This window comes from Ambystoma mexicanum, chromosome 14, assembly GCF_040938575.1.
Source record: "Ambystoma mexicanum isolate Mex_15411 chromosome 14, UKY_AmexF1_1, whole genome shotgun sequence".
NCBI lineage: Eukaryota > Metazoa > Chordata > Amphibia > Caudata > Ambystomatidae > Ambystoma > Ambystoma mexicanum.
In genome coordinates, this window is record NC_090940.1 from 173,127,297 (window position 1) to 173,140,699 (window position 13,403).

General features: G+C 45.3%; 1 protein-coding gene across 9 annotated transcripts in view; it reads right to left on the bottom strand.

The window, feature by feature from the left end:
- LOC138527573 (carbohydrate sulfotransferase 8-like) overlaps positions 1-13,403 on the bottom strand; it is a 426,404-nt gene that overhangs the window by 297,402 nt on the left and 115,599 nt on the right. For 4 of the 9 annotated variants that reach the window (XM_069638834.1, XM_069638842.1, XM_069638836.1 and 1 more), the window contains exon 2: positions 12,165-12,283. The exons of the other annotated variants lie outside the window; for them this stretch is intronic. The gene's annotated coding sequence lies outside the window, so the exon portion shown is untranslated. The remainder of the gene's footprint in view (positions 1-12,164; positions 12,284-13,403) is intronic. 9 annotated transcript variants of the gene reach the window in all.

The following is a 13,403-nucleotide window of genomic DNA, read 5'->3' on the forward strand; positions in this document are numbered from 1 at the left end:
GAGGGAAGACGGTTCTCGACCCCCTATTATATGTTTAACCGTTGGGATTTCCGTGGAAGATTTATTTACAACTCCCGATTTCGAGTTGAGTCATAACTACTTTTTTTGCATAGCCCAGCCACCCCATTGGGTGTTATCTGGAATAATACTGTTTCCATATTCTACTTTAGGGTAACTCTATGGAATTAGAAGAGTGATACTTCTGAACATCTAAACAGAGTTTGATTCACCACTTTCCCCCACATGACAGAGGGACAGTTGACGCACTGACATGGCGGGGCTAATTGATGACTAAAAAACGGGGGTGATACTAATGACCACTGTTGTAACATTTACTGAAGACCTGCATTAGCTCACTGGGGATATCATGAAATATGAATGCATGCCATTTTTTGCCTATTGAATTGCGTTGTACACTTGGTGATTCACCTATTAAGGAGGCCGTCCGTATATTGAATGATTATCAAGGTATTGTAACTATTACATTGTTCAGAAATATGTGTTTTTTTGAAGAAATTAATTTGTTTAATTGATCATTCCTTAGATCAATCATTACTTGAAGAGCCCTGATGAAGAGAGTCTATCTCGAAACACGTTGGGTCACCATCTACAAGTGAAATAAATGATCTTATGTTAAAGAAATTAGTAATGCATGTCTGGTATATGTATGCAAAGTAGTTTTGGCTTGAAATAATTGAACAAATGTTACATGAATTTGATGCAAAGGCATCCTTAATTGTTTGGCTTTTTACAAGCAAGTGACAGTGTGCAGATGACGGGAGTTCCCAAACTTTTGGGAACTTTATTTTTTGCTTATGTATCTTTGGTCCATGTGCCAGGACCAATACTTTCTCCCCCGCACCTTGAGTTCCATCTTACTATAATTCTTAACATTAATATTAGACTCTGTTACCTATTATAACACTGCAGTGCACTCCGTGAATTTCGTGTTTAGTTCAAATAGAGTGACCATCGTTCTGGGGACGCGAGTGTCTTAAATCTTAGTTCATGTTTCGGCAACCTGGGACCTCTGCCTTGTTTCCCAGGAGTATGACCTTTGCACTAGGCTGCAGCCCCTTGCCTGTTCAGCTGCACACATTCCTGCCTAATAGTTTAAAAGCCAAATTAATGTAGGTGTTCGTGCGTGTTTCTTGCCGCGTCTGGGAATCGAAATGCAATGGGTAAACACAGGAAACAGCCTCATTTTTCTGTGTTCTCATTGCACCCTTCATATGGGGGAAACCGAGTCACAGGCCAATGGAGCGGTCTGGCTGCTGCCCAGTGTGGCCCCCTGAAGGGAGCGAGAGAGTGAGACACCCTGGGCTCCGAATCCCACAGAGGTTCAGTATAGCCACAAACTCTAGGGTGAGGCCCTCATTAAAAATCAGGTGGATTCTACTGGAATCTATTGGCAATGCTTCCAGCGTTCATTAATTGTGGGAGGCATTTACAGTTTCCCACAAACGCAGTGGAAAAGTAAAAAGTAAAGGCGGTTTCGCCTGTGATTTACTCTTAACGTTTCCACTACATGCTTGAAATGAAGAGAATTGCGTGGAAGGCACCGCTTTCACTTCATACAAAAGTGCAAACGGATGGATGTGGTCCTGTCCGGACAAAAGAAAAAGACCTCCTGCGTGTGTGTTGAGAAGCAGACGATGGCACCCAGCCAGGGCGGTCATCTTTAGCCAATCAGCGCGCAGCAGCCGCATACAGCTGCATGAACCTCCAGTGAGGCGCGTCATGGATACAGTGAAACATGCCACATTACACAGGCCCTTGGTTTGTTCCTTTTAAAGGTGGTCTTAAACCCCTAAGTCTGCACAGTAAGGAGGCGCCCTAGCCAAATGTCTCTGGATGTTTTATCTGAAGGTGTGGCTGCCGCCCGTGCCCGCTCATGGGAAGGTAGGTCTGCGGGGGGCACAGCAGTTCCTTTGGAGGTGTGCAGTTCAACTGCCAAACTTTCTATCTGCCATTCTGAGCACAGCAAGCTGTGCCCTGGTCCAAAGGTAGGAACCTCATACATGGCGGCTTGAACTCTTCTTGGGGTTGTCTGAGTTGTCAAGCACCTCTGTATAAGTGATGCCATGCACTGAACACACATCAGATGTCTCCAAAACCTTTGGGCACGTAGGCTCCAGGGCACATGCCTGTTGTCCAGCTCTACAACACGTTCACTAGCTCTCAAGTCCTAAAAAAGAAGCGTGGGCACTCATTAACATACCAATAGAATGTCGCGTCACCAGAAATGTGTATATCAAGGTGCCCTCTGAAAAAAGTGGGGGGACTCCGTTCACCCGCGTGTACCCTCGACTTGAGCCCTGGTTGTAGCCCTGGATAGAAGCTCAGGGGAAACAACCAAAGGCTAGCCAGCCCCTAGCCTCGACAGTCCCGACATTAGCGTACCCCCGGATCTTTTCCAGACCTAGCAACACCCCTTTAGTATCACGAAGAGACAATTACCAGCGCTGCCATCTTAAAGGTCCAGTGAGGAGGAGTGGCGCAGCAGCCAACGGGTGACTCGGTTTTGATTCTTGAGAATTTGGAGGGCGTGGGAGTTACAATGTTTCTTACATTACAGGGCTTTCTTTTGAATCTTCTCACGTGGAGCTGCTCCCATCATTGCAAATGTCAAGACACTGCGTTGTTTTGATGCCAACATAGCAACCTTATTAGAATTGTTTTTAAAACACACACTGTTGCCAAATCGGGATGTCACTTCATGCGTCATTACTGGTGAAAAGGTCATGCGATGTCATTTCGTGTAGTGTCATCGGAAGTCAAAGGCAATATGACTGTGCGACCGCCAGCCGTGCCCAACTGTCACCCGCCATGTGGCTCTAAAGGTCTGAGCACAATGTATGGGTCTCCACCCCTTGTGAGCCCCGCCTGTGTCAATCCCTGTGTTCCTTTCCCAGACAGCATGTCTTGCAGCACACACAAATCTGCCTGCAGAGAACTGTCTCGGTCAGTCTCCCTCTTCTTTCTTCCACTCTCTCCATGCTGTGTCTTAATGTGTATGTGTACGTTATCTCACATGAAAATCCTGCCTCAGTAAACCCTCATCCACGCCATCGCCCACAGCCTGTTTTTACTTTCACTAAAATCGACCAAGAACCAATAGGTTTGGCTTGTACCTTAGCCTTCTGTAAGCAGACTTGAAAAGTGACAGGAATAATTAGACTTCCTTGGGTGGGATACGCACTCTTATCCCCGTGGGAAGTTAGAGGTTCTCACCACCCTTCATATGGGGGAAACCGAGGCACAGGCCAATGGAGCGGTCCGGCTGCTGCCCAGTGTGGTCCCCTGAAGGGAGAGGGAGAGAGAGTGTGACACCCTTGGCTCAGAATCCCAGAGGTTCAGTATAGCCATAAACTCTAGGGTGAGGCCCTGGGTAGATAGATCTAAACAGGGACTACATATCCCAGCATTCTAAGACTAAGAGCATAAACCATGGGGCGAAATATCAAGAGGTGAGACACGCATCAGGGATAACCCCCTCTCAGCTTTTCCTGTGCGTAATGAAACCAAGAAATCACCAGTAGAATGTACCGGGAGGTAGCCAGCGACTATAGAAAGCCAGTGCCACTGGTAGTCTCCACAACATTTCCAAGATGGCGGCACCTTCCTCTACACCCCTGAGAGAAGAGGAAGAATCCCCCCCCCCCAAGAAGGCGGAGCTGGTGAAACAGAGACTTTTGGGTTGAGGGCTGGGAATGGAATCCCTAAGAGAGGTGGAATCTGGGACTTTTGAGTCTGCTGTGAATCGATTAGAAAGTAGTGGAAAAACCAGTGCAAAGGGTGCCAGGAGGGTACCAAGACTTGTGAAAGTGATACCTGGTGAGATGAGTGGCAGCTGAAATAATAGACTGTTGAAAAAAGAAACCTGCGGAAAAAGATGCCAGGGGAATGCAGAGACCAGTGAAGTGAAAGGCTGGTGAAAGGGACCCAGCCAGACCTCGATAGTGGAAACAGTGAAACATAGTGAGAAGCTTGCCAAGAGAAAACAGACTGGTGAAAGAAGAAACCTGGTGAAAGGGACGCCAGGTGAATGCAGAGACCGGTGATGTGAAAGGCTGGTGAAAGGGACACAGCGGGACCTTGATAGTGGAAACACTGAAACATAGTGAGAAACATGCCAAGAGAAAACAGACTGGTGAAAGAAGAAACCTGGTGAAAGGGACGCCAGGTGAATGCAGAGACCGGTGATGTGAAAGGCTGGTGAAAGGGACACAGCGGGACCTTGATAGTGGAAACACTGAAACATAGTGAGAAGCTTGCCAAGAGAAAACAAACTGGTGAAAGAAGAAACCTGGTGAAAGGGACGCCAGGTGAATGCAGAGACCGGTGATGTGAAAGGCTGGTGAAAGGGACCCAGCCAGACCTCGATAGTGGAAACAGTGAAACATAGTGAGAAGCTTGCCAAGAGAAAACAGACTGGTGAAAGAAGAAACCTGGTGAAAGGGACGCCAGGTGAATGCAGAGACCGGTGATGTCAAAGGCTGGTGAAAGGGACACAGCGGGACCTTGATAGTGGAAACACTGAAACATAGTGAGAAGCATGCCAAGAGAAAACAGACTGGTGAAAGAAGAAACCTGGTGAAATTTACAAGGGCTATTTTGTCTGAATAAAAGAATTATTTTGTTTTTGCAAAACTACTTCTTTGGCGCTGTCTTCTATCTGAGTCATTTTTCAACAATTATTCTTATTAGTGGTTTCTTTGGCTTTGTCAACCACAACTCAGTAAAATGCGAATTTCGGTACAGTACTTTTCCAAAAGTTCTACATTTTACTATTTGTTCCAAGTTTATTTATGTTGCCTCGATAAATCGGACCACCCAAGCCAATACCTTTCGAATAGTGAGAAGCATGCCAAGAGGAAACAGACTGGTGTAAGAAGAAACCTGGTGAAAGGGACGCCAGGTGAATGCAGAGACCGTGATGTGGAAGGCTGGTGAAAGGGACCCAGCCAGACCTCTATAGTGGAAACAGTGACACATAGTGAGAAGCATGCCAAGAGAAAAACAGACTGGTGTAAGAAGAAACCTGGTGAAAAGAACGCCAGGTAAATGCAGAGACTGGTGAAGTGAAAGGCTGGTGAAAGGGACACAGCCGGACCTTGATAGTGGAAACAGTGAAACATAGTGAGAAGCTTGCCAAGAGAAAACGAACTAGTGAAAGAAGAAACCTGGTGAAAGGGACGCCAGGTGAATGCAGAGACCGTGATGTGAAAGGCTGGTGAAAGGGACCCAGCCAGACCTCTATAGTGGAAACAGTGACACATAGTGAGAAGCATGCCAAGAGAAAAACAGACTGGTGTAAGAAGAAACCTGGTGAAAAGAACGCCAGGTAAATGCAGAGACTGGTGAAGTGAAAGGCTGGTGAAAGGGACACAGCCGGACCTTGATAGTGGAAACAGTGAAACATAGTGAGAAGCTTGCCAAGAGAAAACAAACTAGTGAAAGAAGAAACCTGGTGAAAGGGACGCCAGGTGAATGCAGAGACCGGTGATGTGAAAGGCTGGTGAAAGGAACCCAGCCAGACCTCAATAGTGGAAACAGTAACACATGGTGAGAAGCATGCCAAGAGAAATCAGACTGGTGAAAGAAGAAACCTGGTGAAAAGGACGCCAGGTGAATGCAGAGACTGGTGAAGTGAAAGGTTGGTGAAAGGGACACAGGCAGAACTCGATAGGGGAAACAGTGAAACACAGTGAGAAGCATGCCAAGAGAAAACAGACTGGTGTAAGAAGAAACCTGGTAAAAAAAAACACCAGGTAAATGCAGAGACTGGTGAAGTGAAAGGCTGGTGAAAGGGACACAGCCGGACCTCGATAGTGGAAACACTGAAACATAGTGAAAAGCTTGCCAAGAGAAAACGAACTGGTGAAAGAAAAAACCTGGTGAAAGGGACGCCAGGTGAATGCAGAGACCGGTGATGTGAAAGGCTGGTGAAAGGGACCCAGCCAGACCTCGATAGTGGAAACAGTGACACATAGTGAGAAGCATGCCAAGAGAAAACAGACTGGTGAAAGAAGAAACCTGGTGAAAAGGACGCTGTGAGACTCTAGAGTCGGGCAATTAGAAGACTGGTGGGTGAGCACCAGCAAAACCTTGAGACAGCAGGTTGGAGCCGGGAAGAAGCCTGGCGTTGGAGGAGTGCCTTGGCACTGTGAGTTGTCATGAAAGGAGGGCAAGGGCACATATTTTGGTGGATTGCTTTGCTAGATGAGGGCTGGACATTATAGCGATAGGTTGTGGTTCTTTCGGGAAGCCAAAACTGAACTGGCTACTGATTAGACCAAGGTTAGCCTTGTGCTAACTGGACCACTCAAGATTAGATTTTTGGAACGCAATGGTGGTCAGTGTGGTTGGAACATTTATTTGGATAGCAGACAGTGCCCCTGGAGGGAGGATGAGTGATGAAGAATAGCTTCATGAACTTTTGATTTAAAGAGCAAGTTCGAGGCTGGGAACTCCTGAGTCCCTCACTTTCCATTAGCCCATTCTGACACTATTTACCTTAGACGTCCCTTTTTCCCTATTTCTTTTTAGGAGTTTGTCGAGCCCCAAAGCTAAAATAAAAAATGCTAAACCACATTATTTGGTGTGACTTACATCATTGCCTCGAGTTTCCCACACCCACCACAGAAGAAAGTGAAAAACCGCGACACTTCTCAAATATTTTTATTGGCAGATTTTTTGATATCTTTCAAACAAGGTCATCCGCTTTGCTGGTTTATTCCGATTTTCCTAATTCTCCACAGAAACCTTGACACATGAGTGTTTCGACCATGTTGAGCATCACCAGGCTGCAATGTCTGTTCCTTTTGATTCTCATATTAAGCATGGTTTCTGCTGCCAAAGTGGAAAATATGTAGAGACCGGTAAAATGCCTTAATTTGTTGGAACATGTGAAAAATTCCACTAATAAATACACTTGAATAGTACAGTGCTCATTTGCTTTACTGTGTAGAATAAGGGCGTTTACCTCACTCAAAAAAGTCACATTATTTTCGGCAGTTTTGAAATCATTAAAATCCTAAACAAGGAATCGGACAGATACTCCCCAAAAAATCCATTTAACATTTGACCGTGACCAGGGTTTTCTTGATTTGAACAGAATTGGCAGAGTACCTGCATTGGGACATTGCTGGCATGAGGTTGGTATCGCCCCAGCCTGAAGCATCATAATATGATGAGAATAATGCATGTCTGTTATTGCATAGTGCTTCATGCTGGAGTCCACCACCGTCTACGTGTTCTAATAATAGGCGTTATTATAATTTAATGGCACTTGATTTATGAACCTTGGAAGAGTAAAAAGGCTAAGTTCAAACTTCTGCGACTTTCAAACTTGCGAAGTGCCCGGAGCTCTCGTACCGGGGACCAGCGTTTTACTCATGAGCTATCCACCCGGACAAGAGTGCATTCCTGATGCTGGTGGTCTCTGCTGCAGTGGTCCCCAGGAGGCATGCTTGTGCCCACCCTGCTCGCAACTATTGCTGCAATGCCTTCATCCCCAGGTGCAATCATGGGTTTTTGGTCCCTGCTCTCTCCCTTATGTTCAACCAATGCCGGCCCCCCGGGTTCCAAGGTCACTCAGTGCGACCTCCTTACTCCCGCTGGATATGAAGCTGCAAAACAGTTTTTACCTTCTCAAAACTGTTTCCACCCATCACTTTTGCACCCCTGTTCCCAAAGTTAATTTCTGAGGCCACATCCCAAAGAGCAGCCCCCATTACCTTCTCCAACACTACTCTTGCCATTCCCTCGCCCGCCTCTGTCGCTCAGGTCCCTTAGTTGGTCATCGTGCCATAGTCCCACCCTATTGCATCTCCGCCTGTAATGTGATGCTGACAGTGCACTGTCAAAGTCTATGGAAGCTGGAGCACAAGGCGGCCATGTCCAAAGTGTATATGATCGCCTCCTTCCTCCCATTGGTTACTCATACGGTCAAGAACGAGCATTGACTAAGTCAATCCTTTTGACGACTGCACGGTGAAAGGATTTTCTGAGTCTGTGCACTTTGACACATTTAGGAAGATGGGGGACGGGTTGAGGGGGGAAGCAGAAAAAGTGGAGAGCGGGTGGGGATCTACAAATAACGAGGATAGATTGATGCAGAAGAGTGTTGTGCTGGAGGGAGGATTGAACACTTGAGGGCATAGGATGGTGCGAGGATGCATGGACCAATCAACGTACCGGTGTGATGGTCCAGAATGGATTATTGAATACACATTCAGGGATGGATACATGAGTGTGAGGAGAGGTGTCCTGAAGAGAGTGTGAGGATGGGTGAATGAGCTTGTGCGAGTAGCAGCAGTGGGACTCTTTGCTATGCAGCGGTCAGGAAGTAGGAGCATGCGCAACACAACGTGCAATGGGACACGAGTGATAGCGGAAGCACCGACTTGTTGTGACCCTGGGCCATTACGAGACGCACACAGGCTTTTCAGGAGCAGCCCGCCGTCCCTAATTCCGCACCTTCAATGTGTGGATTGAGAGGCAACTATGTTTCAAGCGCCCATGTTCTTAGCGTCCAAGTCCTGGCATATAAGCGGGTGACACTGCTTTGTTCTATTCACAGAGTGGCAAAGGCAGCTTTTGGTGCCAGGAGACGCGCAGGGCGTCTAAATGGGCATCAGCATTTTAAATGATTCAAGGGCAATGGCCGTGGGTGAACATTTTTATTGGCAGTGCGTTCTTATTCCCCTTGAAATACCATGAATTAGTCTCGCAAAGGTAGCTTGGGGGCAACGTGCTCACCTTGAACGCCAGAGGACAGGGAGCAGCATAGGTTCGATCTCTGGGTCCGCGCGTTATAAGTAACCTATCATATCATTAGCATAGCCAGGGACTCCTGGCGTTCCCCTGAACTTGGTTTTAAACTAAAATGTTGAATTAGATAACACCTCCGTCACCAACAGTACAATACAAGCTAGTATTCCAAATTCAAAACCCACACATATGCTCTCGCCAAGTCTAACACAGACACAAACATGCTCACATACTTTAAACCCTTGCACACGACACCCACAGTGCATGCAATTTGCAACACTCATGCAAACACTTTGTTTTTAATATATGAAAACCACGCCCCCTTCCATGCAGTGCTATTCTTCTCTCCTGTGCAGGGCAGCATGATTCAGGAAGCCTGGCAGCGGCGTCCTGGTGGCGGAAGTAACAACCCACGTGTGCATGGGTGTAATTTTAGGGGGGGGCAAGGGTGTTTGTCCCCCCACCCAACTTTCGTGGCACACCATTTGGCACGGTCCTCTTTCCTTTAGATGTCATGTCCCCCCAAACATTTTCAACAAAGTTACTCCGCTGCACGTGTGGGCCCCAGGGCTCAAGTCGAGGGTACAGGCGGGGGAACGGAGTCCACCCACTTTATTCGGATGGTGGACTCAGTCCCCCCAGCTAAAATGAAAAACATTGAACATCCTCTTTGAATTTATGAGTTAAAGCTGCCCCAGGGATCAAACCGCAGACGGCAGATTCAAAGGTCGGACACTTCAACACTAAACTATATAACCTGATGAAAAATAATGAACAACTATAGGTGAAATGTATCAATTCGGTACTGCAGGTCCCAGGGAAAACATGTGTATTGGTTCTTGGAGTTTAAAACATGCACACCTTTTAAAGTTTTCAAAAACTCCATTGGAAGAAAATATCCTCTCTTGCTTTTGTGTGTGTGTTGACTTTATGAAAGGCAAATGCCATTCGTCCTGTGCAATTTGGATGGTTATGCACAGCCAATTTAATGAAATGTGCATATTTCACCTTGATATGCTAATTTCCTGTGACGTCACATCCCATTGCGTTTGCTGATGAGTCCCACCACTTTAATTTCTAGGACCTGACCCCTGGTGGGCCCACCCGGGATACGAACCTCACTTTCAGGCAACCAGTGAGCGGAGTCTGCGTTGTGCTGCTGAGGTCCCAGGGGGGGTTCCAGCACCAACCATGCTTAGAAGTGGGGGCTTTGGGGGGCATACTGGGAAGCTAAGATGGGGCACATGTCAGGCAGATGGCTCCCTTTCACTCCCTTGTGCTTGCCACGGTACCCACTTTGTTATGCCGGAAAGGGCAGAGCTAGGGAAGAAGATTGGGGAAATCAGAAACTGCAGAGGATGGCCATGAAAATGCTAGGCAGGGGAGCTTAAACACACACAAAATAAAGAGAAGGATCATTTCACAACCTCTCTGCGTCTGTATTTATTTGGGGAAATATAACACTGATTTTCAAATTAATAATTAATTCTCCTAATATTGCCTCCTTAACAATAAAGCACAATTGCTTTCAGGGTTTCCGGAAATGGAAAGCCATTTATAGACCAAATCAAAAGTCTGCAACGTTTGGCTCCCAGTTTTGGACTAGGACTCCCATCAGCCCTAGACAGCAATGCTAAAGGTATGGGATCATGGGAGTTGCAGTCCACAAATCAAGAGAGCTGTAGGTTGCACACTGTGTCACATCTAGATGGAATTGTGAATAGTCTGTGTCACATCTAGACAGAATTGTGAATATTAGCCTGCATAACAGCAAAAAGGTAGGTGTGTGGGCTAGGAAAAACTACCACAACAAGCAAACCCTTGGGAAGTTTGTAAACCTTTATATTAAACAAAAAGTGCTTGTTGGTTTCATAAGCTTCAAGGGAATACGGGTCCCTAGTGAACGTGATTAATGATTGGCCTAAGACTAGTTGCCGTCCTGTGCAACGAGAAATTAGCAGCCAATAACAATCGCAATTACTTAGAAAAAATACATATTTTAATTTTTATTCGCTCAAAAAATGACATTGTAAAAAAGCACTTTCTACAAAGACAGTCACAATTATAACACACGTCTAATAATGTTGAAGTGCTACGTGCTGTGCAATACTGTATAAAAATTAACACATATCAATCATTCCTCAGAGACTCATTCTCACCCATTCATCCTAAATCCACTACACAAACAATACTCAACAAGTTTCTTTCCTCTAAATTTGATGTTGTAATCACATACAAGGAAATTCTTCAGGGGGTAACGGTCTTTTCTGTGCATATAACAACCATAAACAGTGAAAAATTCATAAAAGGGTTTTCCTTTCCACTTCTTATTAGTGGTACCTCCATTTGCTTCACAATATGACGTGAAGATGTAAACATTTTCACTGGACCCACCCTGCACTCCAAGGTCTGCAATTATGCCCCTTATGAAAATGTTATTGTTTACAGCAACAGGCAACGGTCGTCTGTATCATTGGTTTTCCACTGTTTCGGTCCAAACGTGCGCCGTCTGGGTCTGGAATAGCATCTACTTGTGGCGCCGATTTCATTTCTTGCTGTGGTGACACATACATCAATTCCCTTTTAGCAGAGTGATGATGACCCCGAATCAATGGCATTCGTATTTCGCATGGGTCCTAACCCTAATTGGGTCAATTCTGTGTCGTTAGGCTCGATGATCATGAATCTAATCTGTATTCCTCCGAGTGGCGAGGTGACGGCTTATACCCAGTAGCTGAACAGCATGACTGGATCAGTCTTCGAGAACTCAGTCTTTTTACTGTTTATCAAAATGAACTCAATAGTGCACTTCCCGGGCCACAATAGATTGCTTTCAGGGTTACCAGAAATGGAAACCCATTTATAGCCCAAATCAGGAGTCTGCAACTTTTGGCTCGCCGGATGTTTTGGACTAGAATTCCCATCAGCCCTAGACAGCAATGCTAGAGGTATGGGATCATGGGAGTTGTAGTCCACAAATCAAGAGAGCTGTAGGTTGCAGACTGTCACATCTAGACGGAATTGTGAATAGCCTGTGGTCCAAGAAACCATCAGAGGACAAAACTTCATGAAAGACTGGAACTTACACATTGCAAATGGCTCTCTACCAGGAGATATACCATCTAAACCGACCTGGCAAAGAGGTACTTCTGAAAGCACCATCGATTACTTATTTTTCTCTGAAGAATTATTCATGCAGGCTTCTAAATTTGAGATCTTGAAACAATCGGTGAGTGACCATAATATCTTGCTCTTAACTTGGCCTTGGAAAGATATCACTCTGTTACAACATCAACAGTGGATGACTCCAAACTTAATAATCAACAATGCTAGAACACGGTTTAAATGGACACAGGACAAATTAAAGTCATTGAATAGGATCTTACAAGCTCATGAATCACTTCCTGGTTTCGAATCATATCTTGAAGTGCTGGCGATGTTTAAGGACGTACATCATATACATGTTCCTCGGCCGAAAAAGCATAAGCATGCTGACGATAACCAGCTGCATCAAGACAAGACAAACAATAGAAGAGCGTTAAGAGACACTCGGAATCTGCCGCCGAACAAAAGACAGAAAGCCATAAATCCCATCAAATGCAAATATAAAAATTGGATACGAGCACATAAGAGCACCATGTTCCAAAATGACAGCGAAAACTTCATGTAATTACTTACCACCAAAAATACAACGCAACGTTATTGAACGAAACGGCAGGTCAAAAGCAAGTTGATACACAATTGAATGGTGTCTCAGAAGCCCAATGGATAAAACAGTTTACAACTTTATATCAAGATGCAAAATTCGATGAATATCAATACACTGCAATCTAAGTCTCCGTGGAATATAGAATGCTCAGTTGACATCATCGAAGAGTTAATAACTAAATCATCATCATCTCGTGCTGCAAGACCAGATGGACTAAAAACTACATGATGAAAGAACATCCGAGGCTATGGGCAACAATCCTGAATAACATATTTCAACAGATTCTACGAACACAAACTATTCCTACATCATGGTGTACATCGCCTATAGTTCCCATCTTCAAAAAAGGCGACCGTGGGGAGCCATCTAATTATCGCCCTATAGCGCTCCTTGACACGCCCGGAAACATTTTCACTCACCTAGTATTGAGAGACTTTGTTGGACCAATGCAGCGCAGCAACGAGATCCAAATAAAACGGGATTCGTCGCAGGAATGGGGACGGCGATTAACCTGATTACAATAAATGCCTTAAAAAAACAAGCTCATCATAGTAAAACACCTATGTATTTTGCATTCATTGATCTACAAGCCGCGTTTGACTCCGTCTCAAGAGTCAAATTAATTAAGAAGCTTATTGAAGCTCAATGTCCAGCAAGTTTAACTGACATTATCTACATCTTACACTCAGGAACATCAGTACGCATCAGACTTTCGATAATGGGCCTGTTGTCTTCATCCATCAAAACCACGAGAGGCTTGAAGCAAGGCTGCATACTTGCGTCTGCCCTATTCAATTTCTTTATTCAGAATATAAAAATTACCTTTTAGGAGGTGGAATCAGACTCGCCTAAAATGAATAATGTGGCTATACAAGCTCTTTGGTATGCCGACGACCTTGTCCTCATATTCAAAACC